General features: G+C 41.8%; 1 pseudogene; it reads left to right on the forward strand.

Annotated features, from left to right (window-relative positions):
* Positions 1–4713: 4713 nt before the first annotated feature.
* Positions 4714–4917, forward strand: Gm37450 (annotated as a pseudogene).
* Positions 4918–14662: the final 9745 nt, after the last annotated feature.

Here is a 14662-nt window from a genome sequence, read left to right on the forward strand (position 1 = left end):
GATCCCTTTAGCTCCTTGGGTACTTTCTCTAGCTCCTCCATTGGGAGCCCTGTGATCCATCCATTAGCTGACTGTGAGCATCCACTTCTGTGTTTGCTAGGCCCCGGCATAGTCTCATAAGAGACAGCTACATCTGGGTCCTTTCGATAAAATCTTGCTAGTGTATGCAATGGTGTCAGCGTTTGGATGCTGATTATGGGGTGGATCCCTGGATATGGCAGTCTCTACATGGTCCATCCTTTCATCTCAGCTCCAAACTTTGTCTCTGTAACTCCTTCCAAGGGTGTTTTGTTCCCACTTCTAAGGAGGGGCATAGTGTCCACACTTCAGTCTTCATTTTTTTTGAGTTTCATGTGTTTAGGAAATTGTATCTTATATCTTGGGTATCCTAGGTTTTGGGCTAATATCCACTTATCAGTGAGTACATATTGTGTGAGTTCCTTTGTGAATGTGTTACCTCACTCAGGATGATGCCCTCCAGATCCATCCATTTGGCTAGGAATTTCATAAATTCATTCTTTTTAATAGCTGAGTAGTACACTTTTTCTTTTTTTTGAGACAGAATCTCACATTTGAGCCAGTGACTGGAACCAATTTGACAAGCCCTGGGAATCTACCCATCTCTGCCTTCCTACCCCTGGGTACGGGAACATGCCTCTGTGCCCAGATTTTTGTACAGGTCCTGGGGATCCAAACTCATGCTTGTGCAGCAAGCCCTTTACCAAGTGAGCCATCTCCCGGGCCCTGGGAGTTCACTTTTGATAGTGAGTGAATTCAGATTGCACACACACCCTTTCAGATCTATCAAATGATGACATTATCTTTCCTCTCACTTTTCATTTATCACTACTTTGCCATGCAACAACAAACAGTCTGTTTTTACTTTCTACCTGCAAGATCCAGAACTTCAGTGATCTTGCAGCAGGCCATGGACCAAAAACCCCCAGGCGATGACCTGAGCAACCTCAAGTTCACTTCAGGGAAAACTCAGGGCCACAATGCAGGAAGCCCTTCCATTACCAGTGTCTGTCTGATCGTTTGCTTATACTGTAATGGTAAATACTGGCCCCCAATTGGCCCTAGAGATGAGAGAGTGTGCACATGCCCAGGAGACCTTATATAACCTTGCTCCCAAGTAATCCCTTATTGGTAAATATGGATGCCTAAAGCCAGCAATTGGGCAGAGGAGAGAGGCAGGGCTCTTGGGTTCCAGGGCTGGGGGTGTGAGGAGACCATAAGGAGAGAGAAGAAGGTGGACAGAGGAAGATGCCACCATAGAGTAGTTGAGTCATAAAAATATGGTCATGGGGGACTAGCCAATTGGATTTAGGAGCTGCCAAAATGGAACATGACAAATTATTAAATGGTGTTAATGCGGGGGAAATAGATTCTAAAGCATAGAGGGCAGATATGTTCCCTGCTCTAGTGCTGATTAAGGCTTATTACAACAATTAAAGTTGTGTGTCTTTTATCAGGGACCTGGATGATCAATGGCATTGTATAAACACATGATTGAGATTAGATATTTCCTACAACACCTGTCTGATGGGAACACAGTTCCTGCTCAGCCTGAAAAATAACTGTTCTTCCCACAACCCCTCCCCACCTCCTATCACCACCCACCTGTGGTTCTGCCACCTCAGGAGCCCTTGCTTGGAGGTGCTTCTCTGGTGCCGCATGGAAGCTTCATCTCCATTGCTCTCCCGTGCTAAAGCTGAGAACAGTCCTGCCTCTAGACTCTGCAACTCCAGCTGGAGACACCAGAGTTCTGAGTGTTCCTGGACAATACCCACCCCACCCCTGCCTTCTTCCCCACCACAGAGGAGACACACTATTAGATATAATGTGTTTGGTTTCCTCCTAGCAGAGAAGGACACAGAACTCAATGGTGCCCAGCAACATTGGAAAAGAAGTATCACCTCAAAAGTGAATAAGAAGGTGGCTGAGCAGTTTAACTGACTCATCCTCAAGTGACACTGGTCCCCAGCATGCATATCTAGACACTGACCAGTGCATACTTACACTGGTGTTCCATTCCCTGTACCATCCACCTGGAGTTCCATTCCCTGCTTCATCTCCCTGGTAATCCATTCCCTGTTCTGCTACATACACTCCAGTAGTGACAAACATGATAGGCATGAAAGCCTGGAAGCAGTCACGAGGCAAAGCCTTTCACGGAATCTTAGTCTCCTGAAACCTTGGCATTCCCATAGCCCATATACTCAAACCCTGTCCCCGCGTTAATCTGGTGTATGAATCCGTGTGCTCTCTTTCAATATTGTTTTAGTATAAGTGCCATTAAGGATTGATTTTGACATATAGCTAAGCCTTTGCCAGTGTTCCAATGGTTCCTAGAAAGTCCTTGAAGCTGACCCTGATCTTGGAATTCAGTAAGAATGTTACCTATTCAGTAACATTCAAATTCACTTCTTATAGAGACAGTGAAACTAATTAGGCATTACTATTTATTTGAACAGAGCTAGAAAAGCTCAGGGCTAGTCTGTGTAGTAATTACTTAGAACAACAGCCAAGTCATACCCAAACACAGGAATACACAATGGCCTAGGAAATAGGTAGGTTGTTGCATGAAATGGTTAGTAGAAGGGAATTCCCCTGGTGCAGGTTTTTTCACTAGGCCGAGAGGAATAGCCTACTCAGGTATTTACCAAAGAACCCCTGGTGATGGGTTTAACAATAGACTAGCATTGTATCAGAGCATTTACCTGAGTCATGTGTTTAGCTGATCTTAATTAGGGTTGTTCCTATCCTCAGTTGTAAAAACAGCCTGGATCCCACCATCTTTAAATGTATGCATTCTTTTTTGTTTTGTGTCAATGTAACTTGGGGGATGTGTTCACCTGGCTTTCTTGTTTTTCTTCTGTATTAAAAGTCTGGTGTTTGCTTGGAAAAAAAATACATTCAGATTCAGCACTCCCTTGTGTCTGTGTCTGTTTGTCATTTCTTGCCAACTCTTTACCCATCTGTGTGAAACCCTGATTTCCCAAGGATTGAGAGAGGCTGACTGGGCTGGTCCATGGCACTGTTCCATCTCCCTGGTGCTCCATTTCCCTGGTGCTCCATCCCCTGCTCAATACCACTGGTGCTCCATTCCCTGGTCCATCTCCCTGGTGCTCCATTCCCTGCACCATCCCCCTGGTGCTATTCCCTGCACCATCTCTCCTGCCCCAGTATCATTCCTGCATCTTTTGAGCATCACTGCTATGTCCCCTCAGTGGAATGGATCCCTTCCTCCTAGGTGTTGCTTCATCCTTGTGCACAGGGTTATCTCAGTGCAATAGCATGGCTGTTGCAGTGTTTACATGGCTCCTTTGAAGTTACTAGGAAACTTTCATGAGGCTGTATTTGTTAAGCCAATGTTTTCTTTGTATATTTACATAGTTCCATAATCTATCACAAAAGAGATATTAACTGCATCTGGGTCTAAGACCAGTGTTCAAATGAAATGTATACTTCCTGTAACACTAGACTTAGCACTTCACTGTCTCTAAATGATGGTTCATGTTTATTCAGTGGCATACTGTAATTTGTGATTCATGCTGCATAATACAGCTTATCCACAGGTCTTAGATTTTATGAAGAATGCAGCAAGTTGCTAGAATGGAGAGAACTTTCTACAAGCTAAAGACAGCTCAAGCCCAGGATTTGATACTACTTAGAAAGAACTGATTTCCACATTAGCTTTGTATCCAGTATCTCTGTCATCCAGTCTGATAATTGATCTTCAGCTGTAGTTTAGATTTTTCTACCTAAGCATTCTATCACCTGGAGAAAAGAACGGATTTCTCCTTTTGTTTCATCTCTTTGAACCTCACTATTCACACCAAACATTTACAACAAACTCTACCTAAGTGAGAGCAGTGAGGAGTGAGAGAAAAAGAGCAGGAAGTGAAAGCATGCAAATTTCCATTAGGAAGATGACCTTGGCCCAGCATGTTGGCTAAGCCAGTTAAGATGTTGTTTCATTCCTGCAGCCCAAATGGTGGATGGAGAGAACCAACTCTTACAAATTGTCCTGACCTCCACAGGTGCATATGAATACACACAAATAAATATACATAAATACTACTGTAAAATGAATAATAATATTCTGTATATTAATTCAGGCTGGAAAATAATAAGTGGCTTAACCACCTTAACCATCTTAACCACCTTAACCACCTTAACCACCTAGTGGCTGTTGCCTCCAAATAACCACACAGAGACCTTTTAATATTTCAGAGCTTAGGCCTTAGCTGGGCAGACTCTCTACTGGCTCATATACATTAACAGGATCATCTAGCCCCACACAGCCATATGTATATATCCAGCTATATTCCCCAGCTATACCTTCCAGGCCTGTAGTCATGTCCACCTCCTCTCCTCTCTCCTGGCAAACACCTTTCCTTTTTCTTCTTCTCTCATTCAGGGCTCTCTCCAACTTTCTAAAACTCCACCCCCACCTTTCCCTTCCATTGTCCAACCATAGGCTCTAGCCTTTATTTGACCAGTTAAAATGGGGAGAAGGTTCACATGAAATCACCTGAGTACATGATCTACTCCTTGTCAAGGCAGCCCCTCTTGAGGAAGCAGAATTAAAATCAGAATATAAACAGCACAAGGGAAACCCCCAACATTTCCCCCTTTTTGTCCAATTAAAAGGCTGTTTTCTTTCAGTTATAAATTAAGCATAGCCTTTTTCCTCGTCAGGCATCTGAAGACAAGATGGGTCACCAGTAGCTCTACTGGAGTCACGGTGGAAGTTCGGCCAAGGTTCCTACTCTTGCCGCGTCTGCTCTAACTGCCACGGTCTGATCCATAAATACAAGCTGAACATGTGCCGCCAGTGCTTCCAGCAGTACTCAAAGGACATAGGCTTCATTAAGTTGGACTAAACGAGCTTGAATGGATTGTATGACTGTCTACCAAGTGGAACTGATCATGCTGGTCTTTGTGTACAGAGAATAAAAATGTGAAGAACTTTAAAAAAATAAAAAATAAAAAATAAATAAATTGAGCATAACCTTACAATTACATAAATTATAAAGTATAAGATATACTTAACACTCAGTTGATCATATTTATCAATTTAGATGAAGCACTCTACCATCTATCCTAACTTAAAGAGCTTAAAATTTTATATCTGAATTATGTTCTGGTTTTAGCTTGTATTACCATCTGAAAACCATGTTTTCAAATCTATCTCATCTCTCTCAATGTTAAACAATTTGAACTGTCTATGAGACTATAAATAGACTTCAAAACCATCAGAAATGTGAGAATGACTTAAATATTACCTGAAAATATAGGAAGCACAGAACATAGCTTCCAAAACTTAATCAGTTTGTAGAGACAGCTGACTACCCGCTCATTTCTCAAAATGTTGGAGCATAAGTCTTCAGCCTTCTGGTCCAGGATTGTCTGACAGACCTTTGTAAAGCAGAGCTGTGAAGGACGGCTTACCCTGTCTTGACAGAGCTATCAGTAAACTATTATGCATAGTGTATCCTTTTCTTGGACAGTATTTTTGTCTTTAAATGAATTGAGGCATTTCTTACCTAGTGGCTGTCTCACCACAACTGGAGCAACCACACTGATGCTCAATTTCGTTTCTGAGCCAAGAAGAGGCTGCTGTCAGGAACAGGCACGTCTCTAGTCCAATGATCTTTAAAAATGAAATGGCCTTAAATATCATATGCTGTGGACTTTTGACACTTTTGCAGACGATTTATTTACGTAAAGTATATCTGAAATGTTACCCCTTAACTATTCTTAGTCATTTTAGTTGAATAAATTAAAAGCACTTTATTATAATTAAATCAGAATCTAATATAACCACGGGTTTACTATCTGGCCCTTAACTTGTATTACTTAATTTTCCTAAACAGTTTGTAATGGCAGTTGTTAGAAGGATTGGGTCTAAGCCTTGTATTCTTAGATGGGTTGTATAGGCACAATGCCTATCAAAGAGTAACAATGTTACTTTTAAATTTTGTATCAATATAAGAAATTCACACTAATGAAATATTTAAACCTGTATCAATCTATAAATTCCATTACAATGTAAAATTATAACTTTAATTTGTATTAATTATAAAGATTTCTACCAATGTAAGATACCAATGTAAGGTAATGTTTTAAGGGTAAATTTGATAGCCTATTTCTATTTGTCTATTCCTCTAATTTCTGCATTACTATATCCACCCTTTTCTCCTCCACTTCCCTTTCCTTTACCTAAGAAGGAAAAATAGAGAAGAGGAAAGAAAAAATAAAAAATTCCTGAGACTAAGCTATCTAGTTTCCTTCCTGTCCAAAGCTACAATATTTGTAAATTATCCCTTAAAGTGACAATATATCTACAATTTACAAAATATCTGGAAACATTCACCCCAACCTATTAGACTTGGACAAGGATCTTCTTTTGTCTATTTGTAGCTGAATTGGGTCAAAAAATTCCCTTCTGGGGCCCAAAGGAAAATGGGAAAATTCATTTGTCAAAGCAGGACTAGCTGGCATCATTTGCCTTTTAGTCTCTCTGTCCTGAGAAAGTTCATGGTTTAGCAGACATTCTAGACTATAACAGTTTGAAAGGCTGGATGGATGGTGAGCTAGCTGTTCTGGAAAAGTCCTGAAAGCAAGTCTTTAGAGGAAACAGCTTCGATGTGGTTGAGGTAGAGTCAAACAAGGAGCTGGAATGGAAGGTCCCAGAATCTCAGCATCTGAGTGTTAATCTTGTCAGGGATGTCTATCTCCTCTTCCATTCTCCAATCTACAAACCTTACAAGTAACATATAGCTGCTTAAAGACATTATTGTGGAGCATGCAGGGTACACAGATTGGTTAATAAAGATCAATAAATAAAGACAATTGTCTTTCTTCAGAGGTTAGTTTGATTGATTACATAATAAAACTACAATATAAATTTCCATTCATGCCATCTTAAAGCATGGTATGTATAACAAGCCATGAGAAGTTTTTACCCTATACATGCTATTGGCTGTATATAGACATTTAAGTCTCACCAGTCTTAGTGTACAGAGACATATATATCACCATATATACATCATCCATCTTGTTGATTTCATTACTCTCCTTCTTCTTGTCTATTGCCATCTTGTTCTTGTAGCCAAGATCTTTAGGGGGGTCTTCCTTTGTCATGTCCGATTTTTATCAATTTGGAAGGAACCCATAGCTTTTTTTTCCCCTGTGAAAATATAGGTATAACCCCTCACCCAGTGTAACACCTTTCCTGTTTTCCATTCTGATATCAGAACATCCTTAAAATAAACAGGCTGGTTTAGTTCAGCAGGTTTTTTAATTATTGTCTTTTTTTGTTTTTGGTTCTTAAACACTTTAACCCCTCTGTAGCCCACCACCCACCAGAGGTAGTGGAAAAGAAAGGATATGGGGAATGGGAACCTGTTTAGAAAGGTTATTTGGAGCAATACCCATCTGTGTTGTCTTGAAATCAGCAATTCAGTTCACGGGTTAACAGGCAGTGGTAGTTTGATCCACTTGCAAACACCTCAGGGGTACACCAGCAGTCCAGTTTGGTTAAGCTGGCTTAGCAACAGCAGTGACATGACCTAGCAGAGAGAGCCAGGCCTCAGCTTCAGCTCAAGTTAGCAGCAGGGACCAGGAGGTGAAAGAACCTAGTGGGGAAACCCCCACTCAATTCCCGATTTGGCGAGCACCCAAAGAATTACGAGAGACTGTCTTGATGAAAACACATGAGCTAGTTTAATGATGGAGCTCTGGGTCGATACATATCTCCCATAGGGGATAGCAGTAGTTGGCCTTGAGGCTCAAAAGTTAGGGGTTCATATAGGAAAAGAGTGGGGGTACGGGAAGAATTGGCACAGCTTCACACAATTGGGCAGTTTAATCATCAAAGAGCAGTAAGTGATAGTAACTCTAAAGGGAGGGTGTTTATCTTGGTCGGCAGGACATCTGGCTAAGCCCAAACCATATCAGCAGGTGGCCCATTACTCATCTGAGCTTGTCTGGTATTGTCCTTGTGTGCCTTTCATATCTCAATGGCTATTTGGTTCCTGGGATGACTTTACAGCCTTTGTTCTTTGCTCTAGGCCCAAAAAGCCCTCCTAACTAGCAAGCCGCATGAGTCATGGACCTTGAATAAACCTTCTGGCTAGGGCTTTGAAGTCTTGAATTTAGTTTTCTTTCTTTCAGAGGATCACCAGAAGAAGTTCTCACCTGTGCCTGTCTCAGTGAAGACCTGAGAACCACAACTGTTGCACAGCTAGCAGTACCAGCAAGCCGAGCTCTGTCTGCATCACTCTGTGGAGTCCTACTGACACTCTACAAACATCACCTGTCCCCCATATGCCTTGCCTTAGCATGGGTCTTGCCTCAGCACGTGCATCCAATCAGCCTGGGTCCTCAGAGTCCGGACAAATGCATCTCAATTACAAAAGGTAAGGCAGACCAATACATGCCTGTCATTAGCAAAGAATCCTTCATCACATGTCCTTTCACATGCTTACTTTAGCTAACAAACTGTTCCTTCAGGTGGTCACCGCAACAAAACACCATCCAACTAACTGACTTTCCAAAGAACCCTTAAGGCGTGCTGGTCCAACATTTCTCTATCACTTATAAACATATCATTAAGATGACTGCTACAGTTTTGCATCTCCCAAAGGCTCTGTTGCTAATCTAAGGTGCTATTGGCAGGAGGGGGAGGAACCCTTCAGAAATGAAGTATAGGAGGAGGAAGTTAGGGCACAAGGGTGTACCTTGAAGGAGGTGTTGGGGGGGGGCCTGTCCTGGTTCCTTTTCCTCCCTTTGCTTTGTGTTCACCATGACTACCACATGTTTTCTCCACAGGCCTAAGCAACAGTGCCAATTCACTACTGATCAAAACTGCAGCCAAAATAAACTTTGCTTCCTTAGCAATTGACTATCTCAGGTATACTGTCACAGTGACAGAAAGGTCAGTAACACTACAAATGCTATATGTTTTAGGAATATACTCAGTTTGGAAAAGAGGCTGATAGACGCCTAGCCTTCCTCAAAGGCTCCAGCTTCAAAGTGACTCTGCTCATATTTTGTGTCTAGAGCAATTGCACCATTCAGTTTAACTTCAAAGAAATGAAGCAGTTTTCTTCTAGGAGAAGAACTGAATATTAATGATTATCTGAGATGATTTATGGTGAGGTAATATTTATCATGGCTGAAAAAAATTTTAGAGATGCATGATAGAACCTCTCTCCCTCCCTCCCTTCTTACCTTCCTTCCTTCCTTTCTTCCTCTCTCCCTTCCTTTCTTCCTTCCCCTTTCTTTCCTTCCTTCTTTCTTTCTTTCTTTCTTTCTTTCTTTCTTTCTTTCTTTCTTTCTTTCTTTCTTTCTTTCTTTCTTTCTTTCTTTCTTTCTTCCATCCTTCCTTCCTTCCTTCCTTCCTTTCTTCCTTTCCTCCTTCTTTCCTTCCTACCATACTTATAAGCCATGTCATAACCAAAAGAACTAGAATGCTACTAGTAACTGTATTAGTCAGGGATCTCTAGAGTAAGAGAATGTAGAGAGTGAATCTTTCTTTACATCGGAAGGGGATTTATTAGAATAATTTACAGTCTTTGGTCCAGCAAATCCAACAATAGCTGTCTATGAACAGAAAGCCCAGGAATCTACTAGTTGTTCAGTCTATGAGGATGGCATTGTCCTTCCTGGTCAGATGGGAAGGTGTCCTGGGAGTCAGAAGCCTAGGAACCACACAGATCTGTGGTGGGGCAGTGTTCCAGTAGAAGAGAATCCTGAGACATAGGAGCCCAGGAACTCCATAGCTCTGAGAGGAAGCCTCCTCAGCAGAGGGGTTGCAGTTCCCAGGGGATCTTTAGTTGAGCTGAGGCGCTGAGCTGAGGTGCTCAGGAGCCTCAGCCCTGTTCCACTTCTTCTCTTCATTGTTGCTTGGCTTCTTCTGATGACGGTTACACCAGGCAGCAAATTTCATGAAAGAGATTTATTGGGGAAGGTCCAGGGTGTGGAGGCATGAATCCAGGGGTGGCTGCCTCTGCTCCTGGAAGCAGACAGCAGGGAACTGAGCAGAAGCAGCCTTTATATAGGACTTGGGGCGTGGTGCAGAGCTTTCTAGGGTGGAGATTTCCATGGTGAAGATTGGTGAGATTTCAAGTTCTGAGCTTGGGGGAGTTCAGGGATTGGTGGGTTTTCCTGTTCAGACTTTTCACCTAAAATTAGCATAATATAGAGAGGGTCCTATTGAGGACCTTTGTAACCGTTACAAAGGTCCTATTGAGGACCTTTGTAACGTTACAAGGACCTTTGAGGACCTTTTTAACCGTTACAAGGCTGGAACATCATTATGACAGGTGAGGCCTAGGGGAGAGGCCTGGCTGCTGGAGTACCTCAGGAGGTGTGTGTGTGTGTGTGTGTGTGTGTGTGTGTGTGTGTGTGAGCTCTGACCACTTTTCTGTATTGAGGGTTTAAAAAGTTTTCAAAGTATATGAAGTATAAGTTTACAAAGTTTACAAAGGGAGTCCAGGGCTGGGAAGGCTTTCCCTGCCTCTTGAATGGCCTGTATAGCCAATAGCTGGGTGTCTCAGATGGTCTTCAGTACATGGAGACATTGCGAAGAACTAAGCTCTGATATGAATGATGCAATGGCCTAGCTAGTGAGGGCAAAGCAAGGAGGCAGAAAAAGAGAGTGTCTGTCTTTCATGATCCTGTATAGGCTGCCCATGGAAGGTATGGCCCAGATGTTTTCCCTGCTCAAAAGATACAGATTAAAGGTGTGTCTTCCCACCTCAAAGATCCGAATTAGAAGTGGATCTTCCTACTTCAGATTAAGCAAAATCCTCCCTATGTGTGGTCCTTGTTTCATCTTTGGGTTTTGGTTAATTACTGATGTAGTCAAATTTAAAACCAAGAATTGTCATTACTATAACCTACACCTGCCCAGTGTCCTAGGCTCATCACCTGGTGCTTTGACACCCAGGCATTGTCTTTGTCTCAATTTGTAGCTATTCTGTTGTTTATAATACGTTTATGTGTAGCTGGTTTTTTGCTACTTTGTTGGTTCTTTTTTTTTCTACCTGTTATCTCCCTAGTTTAATCTCCTAACACTAGATAGGAGGGGAAGAAAGATGGGCAATGGAGAGAGAGATCTGTTCCTCCCAGTTTCCAGCCGAGCCCCTTCAAACATTTCCCCCAACCCTTCCTCCCTCAGTTCCCCCAGAGTCTGCTTACGCCATCCCTCTTCCCAGTTTCCCCAGTACTAGCAGCTCCAAACCATAACTATTGTTTTAGCCCATCTTTCAGCTCAGCTGACTCCTAACAACCTTTTCTGTGCCAACTGCCTTCTCTCTTCCCAGCTTCAGCTGGTTTTTCAAATAGCTTTTGGTCCTGGTGTTTCATCTCAGCATGGTTAACCCTAAACTAAGGTGCTGTGATTCTCAGGTCCTGGGATTAATGGCATATGCCACCATGCTCGGTGATTCTAGTAGTTGTTGTTACTTGTAAATTATTATTATGATTGAGACAGGATCTCATGTATCCCAGGCTGTCCTCAAACTTGTTATGTAGCTAAGGATGACCTTGAACTTGGATTAGAGACGTGTCCCACTATCATTGTACAGCATTGCCCAGTGCTGAAGGTTGAACCCAGGCTCTCTTACATTCTAGGCAATCCTTCTTCCAACTGAGTTACCCTGGGTTGGACTCTGGCACTTTAAAACTTCATTTTGTTTTATTCTATGTGTATGGGTGTTCACCTGCACATATATCTATGTACCCATGAAGGCTAGAGGAGGGCATTGGATCCTCTGGAACTGGAGTTACTGATGAGTGTAAGCCACCATGTGGGTTCTGGGGATTGAACTCAGGTCCTCTTCAAGAGCAACAAGTGGTCTGAACCACTGAGCAATCTTTCAAAACCTCTATTTCTTTTTTTTTTTTTAATTCTGAGCAATGTGCTACAAACATTGTTGTGTGTGTTTCTAGGTACATTCTAGATACAGATGTGTCTAAATTTCATTTGGATATAGGATCTATAACTAGAAGACAAATAGGTGGGCCACTAGTTTTGTGAATATTTCATGTATTAGAATATTATTAGATTTGTGAATAAGGTAGTTTTAACTTATTTCCAAAAAAAAATGCACCAATTAACACTCCCCTTGCCAGTATATTATTGATTCAATTAACTCTTATCCTATCAAATATTTGATGTTCTCAGACTTCATTGTTTTTGCTGATTAAATGTTCTTCATTTGCATGTCTCTAATTCTCAGTGAGACTGAATATCTCTTTGTGTGTGTGTTGGGTAGTATATGCATATGTGTCAGCCAATGTGTGGGATAGGTGGGATGTGCTCACTGATACACGTGCTTGAGGAGGCCAGAGGTTGATTTTGGCAAGTCTGCCCAGTGAACAGGGTTTCCTCATTGAACGAAGAGGAAGGCTGGCTGGCCAGAAAGCCCCTGGTATCTGCCCCCAACCCAGCATTAGAGCTACAAGGACATTGTGATACACCTGGCCACCTGACTTTGAAAATGTGGGTTCTGGGTTCCAAATTGAGGCCCTCATGGCAGTTCATCAAGCACTTTGCCCACTGAATCATCTCCTCAATTCTGAGATTGAATAGCTCCTCATGGTTTATTGGCTATTTTTTTTTCATGTACAATTCTCATCTATTTATGCAAAGTTTTTTTTGTTAGATTGTTATTTCCTATGGTCTTATTTGTTGATTAATAGAAATTATTTATAAACAAATATTACTTGTTATTGATCCTTTGATATGCATGTCAAAACATGTTCTCCTTATAGCTTTAATTTTATTGATAGTTTCTTTTGAAGTTTTGAGATGTAGAACTTCTTAGTGTTAAAGATTGTTTTTCGTCTTTTGTGATTAGCACATCTTTAGGATATAAGATGTTATAGCTTATGCTCATTGATTTTTTTTAAGGTTTATTTATTATTATATGTAAGTACACGGTAGCTGTCTTTAAACACACAAGAAGAGGGTGTCAGATCTCAGTACAGATGGTTGTGAGCCACTATGTGGTTGCTGGGATTTGATCTCAGGACCCTTAGAAGAGCAGTCAATGCTCTTACTCACTGAGCTATCTTTCCAGTTCCCTGGTTGCTTGTTTTTTTGTTGTTGTTGTTTTTTTGTTTTTTTGTTTTGGATAGGTTTTCATTATATAACTAATTTCTATCCTCTCAAATACTTGGTGTCATCAGACTTCATTATTTTTGCCAATTAAATGTTCTTAATTTGCATATCTCTAATCTTTAGGGAGACTGAATCTTTCTGTGTCTGAATGTGTATGTGTGTGTGTGTGTGTGTGTGTAGCATATACATATGTTATTCTCTTTAGGCTAACCTAGAACTTGTTGTATAGACATGGCTGGCCTTGAACTTGCCTTTGTCTCCTGAGTGCCTGAAAGAACCTAGTGGGGAAACCCCCACTCAACTCCTGATTCGGCATGCACCCAAGAATCAAGAACAAACAGAGCATCTTGATGTAAATACATGAGGTAGTTTAATGGCTCCGGGTTGAAATGTGTCTCATGCAGGAGACAGTGGATTCGACCAGGAGGCTTGCAAGCTAGGGGTTTTTATAGAAAAGGGGCTGGGGGAGGAATTGGTGAGGTTTCACATGATTGGTTCATTTAAACATCAGCAGACTATACATGCAGATAACATTTAACTTAGGTCAGAAGGGTGGGAGATAGGGAGGCACCGGGCCAGTCTGGCCATGTCATTCTCTTTATCTTTATGGCTAAGCAGCCTCAGGAATGTCTTAACGACGGGCCTGCCCGGGCATGTCCTGGCCTGTTCTGCTATGTTCTCAGTTTCAACCTGGGCTATTTGACATAAATTACATGACTCACAGGAATCAAGTTTTATTTTCTTTCATGCCAAGATTACATCTAACAGCTGCTAATATATATATATATTTTTTTTTGAATGAGCTCTTTTACTAAAAAAGTCACCTGGTTCTTCTATGAATGACTTTGGTTTATCAGAGAGATTCACTGTAAATTCCACGTAATTCTGATGACCCAGAGAGCTAAGTTTGAAAAAATCTCTTGGCAACAAAAATACACTAAATGCATTTAAAGAAATGTTGACACACACTTAGAATCATAGAGTAGAGAAAGGGAGTCATCTCCTCACCTTACCTTGAACCTTCAAGAAAGCAGGAGGTACAAATGTGCAGACAGTGGGGGGGGGGGAAGGTATAGATATGAGAGGCAGAGATGAGGCTTTACAGATCCAGGGAAGGGACTAGGACTCAAGACCTCATCGTTGGGCTTATATAGGCTGGAAAGGAGTCTCCAAATGTAAACATGAGGCATCCAAAGTCTCTGATCAGGATTTATAAATCTGTGAGTGCTGTTGCTCTGCCCAGAAGGGAAGGAAGGCAGGAAGGAAGCCCTGGCGGAGAGCTGAGCAAGGGGAGGTAACGGTCTTCACAGATGTGCTATGGTTCATGATCAGAGGCAGCTGGAAGGACAAGACGTGCCAGAAAACACGGAGAACTGCTCATCAAAATGAAGTGGAAAGGTGGCAGTGGAGCAATGATGGGACAGAAAAGAGGAACCCAGCGGTACAGGAAGAAGAAGTGAGATCTAGTCTCTTAATTGTTTATGATCTTGTGTGGGCGTTTAGACACACCTTGGGTGG

The sequence above is a fragment of the Mus musculus genome, chromosome 1, assembly GCF_000001635.26.
Source record: "Mus musculus strain C57BL/6J chromosome 1, GRCm38.p6 C57BL/6J".
In the NCBI taxonomy this organism is placed as follows: domain Eukaryota; kingdom Metazoa; phylum Chordata; class Mammalia; order Rodentia; family Muridae; genus Mus; species Mus musculus.